Here is an 11,137-nt window from a genome sequence, read left to right on the forward strand (position 1 = left end):
AAATGCTATAGGCATTAAATGGGTCTTCAAAAAAAAGTTAAATGAGAAAGGCCAATTGATAAGGAACAAATATCTACTAGTCTATAAAGGGTATGCTCAAATAGAAGGGATATATTTTAAATAAATCTTTACACCTGTAGCAATATTAGTATTCATCATAATGTTTCTTGTTTTTTCTAGTCATAAGAACATCAAGGTATATCAAATGAATCTAAAATCAACCTTTCTCAATGGAGATATGGTAGAAGAAGTATACATCAGGCAGCCATAAGGATTCATGCTCTTAGAGAAAGAAGATTATATATGTAAACTGAAAAAGGCTCTATATGGGCTCAAGAAATCTCCTAGAGCTTGGTATGCCTGGTTGGATAAATACCTCCAACAACAAGGCTTCAAAAGAGGCACTACAGATAACAATCTATATATAAAATATGAAGATGATCACTTGTTGATTGTGGTGGTTTATGTAGATGACATAATCTTTGGAAGCAACTTGGAGTAGTTGGGACACAAATTTGAAAACTATATGAAAAAAGAATTTGATATTTCCATGATAGGAGAGCTATCCTTCTTTATGGGGTTACATAATTCTCAATCAAACGATGAAATATTCATCTCCCAATACAAGTATTTGAGAGAAACAATAAATAAATTTGAATTGGAAGAATGCAAGTCATTTAGTACCCCCATGGTTACTGGCTATAAGTTATGTAAAGAATATGAGACACCTCCAGTAAATCAGACAGTCCACAGATCAATGATTGGAAGCCTGTTGTACCTCACAAACTCAAGACAAAAAATCATGCAAGCAGTAGGTTTGTCTGCCAGATTTCAAGCCTTCCCCCGTGAAATCCATATCATTATTGTAAAATATTTTTCAAGTACTTACAAGGCACAACAGACTATGGTCTATGTTGTGCTAAAAGAATATATTTCAAGTTAAAGGCTTATACTAATGTTAATTGGGTAGGAAGTCTCAATGACAGGGAAATCACCTCTAGAGTAACATTCTTACTAGGAGATAGTTTAGTGCCTTGAGTCAGTAAAAAATAAGACTCAATCTCATTATCAATCGCTGAAGCAAAATAAATTATTGTTGTCGCATGTTGCACACAAATTTTGTGGATGAGGAATACCTTAAAGGACATCAAGGTAAACTTGACTAATTCAATTCCAATAATGTGTGACAATACTAGTGTTATCAGTATTTCTAAAAATGTTGTCATGCACTCAAAGGCCAAGCACATTCCCATCAATTTTCATTTCCTAAGAGAACAAGTTGTCACTAACGTTTTTTGACTTGAATATGTGACCACTAATGAGTAGCTTGCAAAAATATTCACTAAGCCACTGGCACGAGAACCCTTTGAGTATCTCTAGAAACAAATACGAGTTGTGGCTCCTCCACCAAAAAGGCTCAAATTTAATATGCCTTGGAAGCTACTCAGCCTAGTGGATCATTTGAAGAGGAGGTTGAAAAATTTCAAGGGGAGATTCTTCCATTGGATACATCATTTTCCTTTGATGTCAAATAGGGAGAAGAAGTTAGGAGGAGTATGGAGAAAAACCATGCTTGGTTTCAGGGGGAGTTTGGTTTGTTTCCGTTAATGCTAAAGGGTGATATTTTTTAACCTAGTGTTGGCATTGATGTCAAATGAGAAAGGGAGACAAATGCATGGTGTCTCAAGCTCACGGGGACTCCCATGGTTGTTGTATTATTTTGTAGAGAATCATCATAGTAGAAGAATTATTGGAGAAGCCATAGTATTATGACTATGATGGTTAGGAGTCCCAAGTTTTGAAGGCATTTCTTCCTCGGGAGATCAGCTAAGATGCTATAGGAAATGGCATATTTGGATTGTTCTTCGAAATAGCTTTCGAACGGTATGATGAAGTCCCCAAAAATCCTCCTAGATCACAACTTATTTTTAATCAAAGTTAGGTGCCCCTAAGTCAAATTTGCAGAGCTAAATGATGGTGGAGGACACTTTGGAGCAAGTTTTGTTTGACAAAATTCCAAACAAAGTGGAACAGGTAACAAAGAAACTAAAGGAGAAGACCGAGAAAAACATGGGCACACAAAAGAGTAGCGCAAATACTTTTTATTAGCCCAGAGGCAGACCCACTGCACAACTCATCCCAACAGAATCTTCCTTGGAAGGCTCAAGGTTGGGAGAAAAGGGAACCATAGGAATGACACAAGCTAGGGATGATGTCATCCATGTGGGTGTACCTCTTCATAGCATGCAAAAATTGAAGACTAGGGATGGTGAATAGTTAGGAAAAGTGGTAGTAGTGTAGCATTGGATAGAATTGAAGGCTCAAAAGCTTTAATCGAGTGGTTTTTCCTTTGAAATTTTAAAAAAGGAATTGGTAGAAAAACACGAGGCCTGGGACCCTTTTTCTCTCTCCTCATGGAAGGTACGTGGAAGCATTACAATCATTGTTTTTTTTTCAGGATTTTAATATTTTCCTATATATAGTATCATAGGCGACTATTCAGGTTTGAAAATTCATATGTAGAATGTGGGTATATATTCAATAAAAACATGTAATTTACTATTAAAATTGGTAAATTTTTGGCGAACATCATCCATTTAATAATATATATGTAAAAAATAGGCGAATTTTTAACCAAATTGGTGAATATTTTTTTAAGAAAATGTAAAAAAGATAGCCCATTTGCGAAATTTCGCCCCTAAAATTTTCCCTAATTGTAATGGTCAGTGATGACATCAACATGATTTCAATAGAGGTGACATGTGGTAGGAAGATTAGGTGTTTTTGGGTGGCCTAATGGGCTAAATCCAACTAACACATGTCACCACTCAGGAGGCACCACATGGGGCTAATGACATAAGCATGACGTCATCCCTGAGGCTTTATCCTAGAGGTTTATTAAAGTGCACAGGTAGAAGTAGCGGGTTGACTTGGCACCAATCCAATGGAACTTAGCATAATGCAAATGAAAAAGGCTCTGGGTGAACCCATGAGACACATCATCCCTAAGGCATGACCCCAAAGGAAATAAAAAGGGGAGAGGGAGAAAGTACTGGGGTGACAGTGTCAAGACACATCGACATGTATGGGTATAACCATAGGCCAATGAAAGAACAACAAGGGCGACCCTGCTAGACATGTAAGCATGTATGACTTACCTTGAAATAAAACAAAGGTGCACTAGATATTTGGTTGGAATAAAAAATCCAAGAGATAGATTTTTTCCAGCATTTGACAATTTTGTCAAATGACGGAAGGCACACCTAGGAGCTTATTTTGCGAAGGTTTCACATGTTAGAAAATCATGGTCCTTTACACCTATTTTTATGGAAAAAACATTAGGACGGGAAGGTTTAGGTTAAGCCCGGGATAAGGATTTGTGTTGCAGTGTGACCATGGGAGTGGAAGGTGAATGTGTGGTGTTTAAGCCCTTGAGGGTTATAGCTCAGAGAGACTCAGATGTAGTTTTGTGTGTGGTTGGTGACCAAGGACGTATATAAAGGTAATCCCCTGGGGCTTAAAGGTAAAACGGATCTCATAGAAGATTAAAGGTTTTGGTTACTACACTTGGTCTTATGGGCCAAAAGGACCACAAATTACGGAATTAAATTAAAAGGCCTGGTTCAAGTAGATTTTTCCATCCCTAGTCTTCCTTGCACTGAATGAAGAATTAAATGAAAGGAATGCTCAAGTGTCCATTCCTTGAATTAATAAGAGTTACAGTGGTCGAGGAGTTGTACAGAGAAGAGTGATAATTCTGCCCATACATAGTTTGGCTGAGAGTTAATTCGCAGTATGGAAGAACACTATGAAGTTCAATCACATAATTAATTCTGCTGCAGAGGCTAAGTATTCAAATGTGTCAACAGAATGGAGACCATACATGTGCTAGAGGTTGATTGAACCAGTCCCATAAACAATATTTTAATTGAAGAATAGTGTGCCATAGTATGTGTTGAATGCGGTGGTTTATGAGCTGACAGGGAGTGTTGTGCACTATGTTTGTGGTGAACAAAAAGGCTTAGAAAACATTGAGTCTTTAGGAGAGAATTATTCTATGCAGAGTGAAGAGTGTGAGGGGATATAGGTAACCAAGTGTGAGTAGAAGGGTAATGGTGGCCAAGAGTTGATATTTATATAGAGCGATTGAGGACCAAGGCTATAGTTGATTGAGCAGTAAAGTGTGTAGTGCAAAGTGTTGAGAATTTAATAGGGAAATGAATATGTTAATCTCTTAACTTGATAATTGTTTGTGTTACCTTTTACTTATTATATTTTCTTGTTATTATTCCAATGTGAAATACATCAAATAGCTACCAAAACAATAATAACAATGACACAGTATATAGGCTGCAATCCAAGGCCAAAACCCCTCCTCTTGAGGGGAAAACACGTAAATCTCTTCTTATATTTTAGATCTTTCAATTGAAGAATACCATGACCTAAAGGCTCAAAAAAATACCCTCCAAGATCACGTTTACCACAACCTTCTACTGCAATATCTTCGACCTTCCAGTAGATTTGAAATTCTACTCCCTAGTAACTACTACAATTGTTGTTGCTTCTCTTGGAGAGTTCGATCTCCCTAAAATAGCCTTGCTCTTGACTTTTGTTGCCTTAACTTGAGTCCTAGGGCTAGTAAGATTCCCTAAGAGACCTCCTCTTGCCTTCCCTTGTCTTCTACTTCCAAAATCGAACCCTAGAAGATCCCAACGCAGAATCCCTAACTTCGATCTTCCCAGAAAGATAGATAAGACCCAAAACAAAACACTTCAACTTCTTTGACTTCCTCTTCTTCACACTTCCTTCTTCCACTTCTCTTTCTCCTACTTCTTCACATATGAAGAGAGTGAGTGGGTGATCCAAAATGAGGACAATTTCCTCTTATATATAGGCTTCTTCAAGGGTGGGCATCGCTTTTCATGTAGGTCAACTTGATAGCTCCTTAGGTTGACTTTATCTTGGAAGTATTTTGACACTTTCAAGACAAAATAAATTTTCCTTTACAATTACAATGTGACCATTTGCCTTCCATATATGATGATGACTCTTATACCTAGGACAAACCCTAGAAGCACTCAATGGGTGCTTCACCTATAAAATAAAATAACTTGAGCATGAAACCCATGCTCCAATAATAATAATAATTTCCTTTTCATTTTTTCTTTACAAGAATATGTTTCATACTTATGAAGACCGAACCTAGTTACACATTTTTCAACACAAAGAAGGATTGTAGAGAAGAGAGGAAGGTGTTGTGTGGAACAACTGATCAAGTTTTATATTTTTGTGCATTTATATAGGCCTTTGTTTTCTCAATTTGAAAATTATATGAAAATAAAAACATGTGGGTAGAGCAGGTGGTGGCCTCCATTCATAAGAGGTTGGTGCCTCTTAGTAAGTAGTGACTTGTTATCTTAAAGGGGGTTGGGGCCTCTTGTGAGTGGGTTCTCACAAACAACTTGATGTAATTAAGTAGGAGCTTAAATTACATCATAATAACAAATAGATTTGTGGTTTACTCCCTTTGGTTTTCCACGTAAAAATACTTGTGTCAATAAGTGCATGCTACTCAATTGATGGATTGTGTTTTCATGTGAATGGTTTGCATTGTTTCCTATGTATTGTATTGAGAATGCTCACATAAATAATTGCCAAGAGTGATAGGAAATCAAGATTGAGCTTAAGATCCAAAAACAAACCTCACTAATCACTGATTCACCTGCACCCCTCTCAGTAATTCCTTATTCCAACAATGCAAATATTGTAATAATTCTTTCAAAATCTAATTATGAGCCTAAATATGTGGTCCGAATTGAGCTTAAGATCCAAAAACAAACCTCACTAATTACTGATTCACCCCAGCCCCTCTCAGTAATTCCTTATTCCAACAATGCAAACATAGTAATCATTGATTCAAAACCTAATTATGAGCCTAAATATGTGGTCTAGGAAAAAAATAAATAAATAAAATAAAATAAAATATAAAATAAAAAAATAAAAATAAAAAATAAAAAATAAAAATAAATAAATAAATAAATAATAATAATAATAATAATAATAATAATAATAATAATAATAATAAATTAAAATAAATAAAAATAAAATAAAATAAAATAATAATAATAATAATAATAATAAATAAATTAAATAAAAAAAATAATAAAAAAAAATAATAAAAAATAAAAAATAAAAAAATAAAAATAAAAAATAAAAAAATAGTGATTGTTCATGATGCATTGTTGAAGTGGATATATTTTATTTTTGGGTAAAGTGAAACAAAATATACAAACTAAACACAAAAAAAATAATTCCACAAACATGCTCAAAAGATAACCCTAAATCTTATTCCAAATATGCCCAAATATATGGGAGAAGAAGTTAAAAAGAATAGTAAAAATATGGTGAAAATGTAGGTACCTATAAGCATGTAGTTATATTGGAACCTTGAGGCATCTCTCCAAAGAAATTATTGGCATATTTGAGCCAAAGAAATATTTTCCACCTGGCTTGTACATGTCTGGAAATGAAGCTACTGGGGAATTGAGTGACCAAAGAAGTGAGATAGGCTTAAGCAGGTAGATCAACTCCTGTTGAGATAAACTAACATTAGATGAGTGTACCAATAATAATACAAAAAAGTCCAACGTTTCCTTGATAGGACAAATCCAAAATGTGTAGAGCGGATTAAGAGTTCTAGAATGGTAACTTGTGTAACATAACTCCAAACGAAGAAGTACAGTGATCGAGTGGCATTGTATCTAACGAATAGGGGAGAATTCAATTAAGCTAGTAAGATAGATGTCGGGTGATTATTGATGACAACCCAAAGAGAAAAGTGATTGGTAATAATATGTTTATTGTATTAAGGAAACTTGCAAGCTTTGATGCTACAAGGTAGCATGTAAATAGGAGAGGATGTCAACATGTTATCCAAAACAATGTTGAGTGTAAGAGATAGTGCTTAGAGTTGTTAGAGGATTCCCTCTATTATTTGACATCTACCCAATAAGTGTGGAGTGTGTACTCTAAAGTGTGATTTTTAGTTAGTTAAATATCCTTTGGGGAACAATCCTTATTGGCTAGAAACTTTTGGCTGAGGAGATGTATTTGAGGGACTTTTATTCCAACAAAAGCACCTGGGGCTTGCACTTGGTCTTGTCTTCCTGCATAGGGCAAACCACTAAGGCTCAGTTGAATATGAGGTATCACAATATAGCACAACAAATTGGCTTTGTTAGTAAAGCAACGTGTTTTTGGTGGGGTTGAACCCAAGTCTTTGTAAAGAAGACTCACTTGATTTACTGCTTGACCACAACCTGCTTGACAATGACTTTAGTATTTTGTTATATTTGTAATGTGTAAGGAATTTCATCCCTAGTAAAGTAAGGAATTTTATCCCTAGAAAAGTTTTTTGTTAGCTAATTATCTAGACCTTGAGTCTTACTAGCTTCAGAGTGTACCTTGCTAGTGAAACTAGTTTTTCCAGTTATTCTGATTACTTTCTTTACTAGCTAGAGTTTTTCTAGTTTTTCTATTAGTTTCTTTACCAGCTAGATTATTGTAAGTCCGATGATTGTAATGGTTGTTGAGAATTCCAATATTCTAGATATTGTATATGTAGATAATGGATCTTAAGGTTTTCTAGAAATGGCACTAGAACTTATATATTGGGCTTGTTTCTCTTAGTACTATTTTTATTTTTCTTCAGTACAATGACAAAAAATAAAATGGTTGTCGAACACTTCAATATTATGTGAATTCGACAAACACTCTAAATGCTCTCATTGATTTTCCCGATGGTAATTTTGATTTTCTAGTTATTCTAATTGCTTTCCTTGCCAATTAGAGTACTGTAAGTCCAACTATTGTAATGGTTTTTTAGAATTCCAGTATTCTAGATATTGTATATGTAGATAATGGATCTTAAGGTTTGCTATAAATGGTGTTAGAACTTATATATTGGGCTCCTTTCTTTCAATACTCTTTTTAGTTTTCTTTAGTACAATGACCAATAATAAAATGGTTGTCAAACACTTCAATATTCTCTGAATTCGACAAGCACTCTGAATGCTCTCATTGATTTTCCCAATGGTAGTCTTGTAGTGGATTAAAAAATAAAATCAAAAAACAATACTCATGAATGATTGGTGTTATCAGGTGGCTTTAGGACCATACACTTTTATGGGATTAATCACTAATTAAATCTCTGGTAATTTGCATGATTCGTTAGAATTAAAATATTGGGTAAAAATCATTCCTATTTCACTAGATGTGTGCTTGTTTGATGTGGCTTTTAGGAGATGTAAAATCAATGTTGTAAGTTTTTGTTTGGTTGGACATGAGATGAATGAGATGTGGATTTCATAGCAACCGATGAAGTTTGTGCATTTGAGATGGGAATTTCATAGTACCATCAAGTTTTACTTCATGGTACTAATTGGAATTTGGATCGAGGACACAACACTGTAATAGTGTGACGAAAGTTAGACAACAAAGAGAAGTGCATTGACAAATCATTGAGCATGGGGAAAAGGCTAATTAAGAAAACAAATAAAATATCAAACTTGTAAAAGAACTATTTTCAAGAGAGCATAGAGAAGTAATAGTTGATGGTTTTCCAAAGATGAAAAATGTAGAAACCCAAATATATTCCCAAGTTGAAGAGGTCATTAATCCCTGTGTGCACATGATCTTGAGTTTGACAAATAACTAACTCACCCGATTGATTGGATGAACTGAACTTGTTTTGGGGGATTAACTGCTTATTACATGGGTTTTGTTGCACTTACCATGAAAGTGTAACACTAATTAAGGAAGAGTGGATAATTGTTTAAGTGGGAGAGAAATGGGTGTTCAATTAACCGATGGCATCATTGAAAAGGATAGGGCATTTTAAAGATTTTAAATTTGAATATGAGCACAAGGTTTCCTTTGCAAAAGGAGTAGAATAATGAGGAGCTTACACAAATAAAGTACAATAATATAGAAGTGGTTGTAGAGGAGAAACAAGTAGGATTTTCTAGGTTTTATTCCATAGTAGCTATTGTCATCAGGTAATGCTTGAGGGACTTTGAGATTTTCTTTCAAACAAAGCTTCCTAGAAGTTTTGGATGTAATATTCCAAGTAAGTGCTAAGGGGATGAATAATGATCAACTTTCCATTACGAACAAAATTGATGAAGGAATTTCCTTAAAGATGTATAAACTTATAGCCATGGAAATTTGGCTATAGAAATTCTCTAAGAGTGAAGAAAAGCTTTGGATTAAGGCCAAATTCTAACCTATCTAGGCATAAAATTGTGTAATTATACCTAAGAGTTTTTGTGTTTTGCAAATTTTTAACTTTTTAGTTGTATACCTAAACCTGAAAAATCTTGAATTTGTTACTGATTGGTTAATATGCAATCATAAAATGAGTGCAATGAGGATTGAACCAGGATTGAGATAGATAAGGACATATTATAAGAGAGTGACGACTACATGAAGGTCACAGTGACTAATGCCAGTATAGGATGACATTATACAAGTACATATTATAATATATTATTAACATAGGTTTTCATCAAACAAGTAAATTGAAAACTCATGGAGCTGGAATGTTTTATGTTGATTGGATTGACTATAGATTGAAGTGTGGAGATGTAGATTGACATTGTATTGTATTGTCTCGATGTAAGCATAAGGTTTGACTTAGAAGCTTAGGTCAGTAGCTTAACAAAGCTTATAAAGTTTTGATTAAGAGTTGGGAGAGTGGATTGAGGTGTGATATGCTTGTGTTGGTATCATCAATATTAATTAACTATTGTAAATTATGGATTAAGTAAACATATATAAGACGAATGGGTTTGTACCATGAAGAGTTGAATTTGTTTATGTGATAAAGAGATGATGTGAGAACAAAATGGAGATGGTATGTATATGTTAGGTTATGAGAAATAGACTACAAAAAATAATGGTTAGATCTATTAGAAGATTCTGAGTATTATGATTTATCTAATATGTTATTGATGGAGTAAACATATTATGCCCTAGATGATATCTATATTTTGTTCTATTTTGTGTACAGACTCTATATTTATGGTGAATTCTCTATACTAACCAATCGACAAACATCAATGTTAAGGGTTAAGTAAATTCGTGTTGGGGTCTTAACTAGTCAAGGCAAACTCCATCCTAATCCAAAACTAGCTTGATGTTATTCTAACCTGAACCTAGGCAAATACTTGGGAAAGATGATGGAACTAAATGGTAGAAGGAAGGAAAGAGGAATAAATTTTTCCTTGGATTATTTGAAATTTGTACCAAATTAAATGTTTTGGCCTTTAGTATTTTATAATTTTTCACTATATACATTGTGGAAAGCCAAATAAAGAACACCTTATTTGATAATTTTCACTGTCCTTACTCCATCCCCACAGGGGCCTAGTCTCTTATATTATCTTTGACAATCCCCGGTTTGAGAAAATAGTTACATTTGATGCCCACATCCACCGAGGTAATGAAGTCTCCAAGCATCCATGACCAGCAACCAACGCTATAGTTGACTCTAAATCCAACAAAGGACTATACATGGAATCATCTTCATCTTCACAATTGAGAGGAATAATACTTCCAGGGAAAGACTGCATGGATGTCATTGAATCCCACTTTAAGTTTCGAGTTTGTTTCCTCATAAACTGATTTGCTGCGAGAGTGAATGCATATAGGATGTATATTGAAATAAAAGCTAGTGCTCCCCACAAATTAATATTTCCAATGAACAAAATCAGAGAAAGTGAAGCAAGGGTCAATAGGAAGAAACAAATTTCCCGTATAAAGCTTTGGTGATCAATCTGTGCATGTGAACCCACAATGAATAGAGAAACCAATCCAACCACTACACAGGTAATAAAAAATTGCTCCTTCTAAAATAGTATTGAGTCCCACCTCACCAGCATTAGCCCCCATAAAAGAAACAATATTGCAAACAGATGAGGTGCTCCATTTCCAAGAGGAAGAAGAGTCACTTTGGCCACTGTTGGTGGTAGCTTCAAAAGCTTGGACAATTTCTCTAAATAACAACAAAAGTAATCTGTCGCAGTGTTAACCAACATATAGAATAACACAATGAGCTAGAGAGCTAAGATGACAGCAA

This window comes from Pinus tabuliformis, chromosome 1_1 (assembly GCF_031772625.1).
Source record: "Pinus tabuliformis cultivar Carrire ecotype Pingquan chromosome 1_1, CPIR1, whole genome shotgun sequence".
NCBI classification, from domain to species: Eukaryota; Viridiplantae; Streptophyta; class Pinopsida; order Pinales; family Pinaceae; genus Pinus; species Pinus tabuliformis.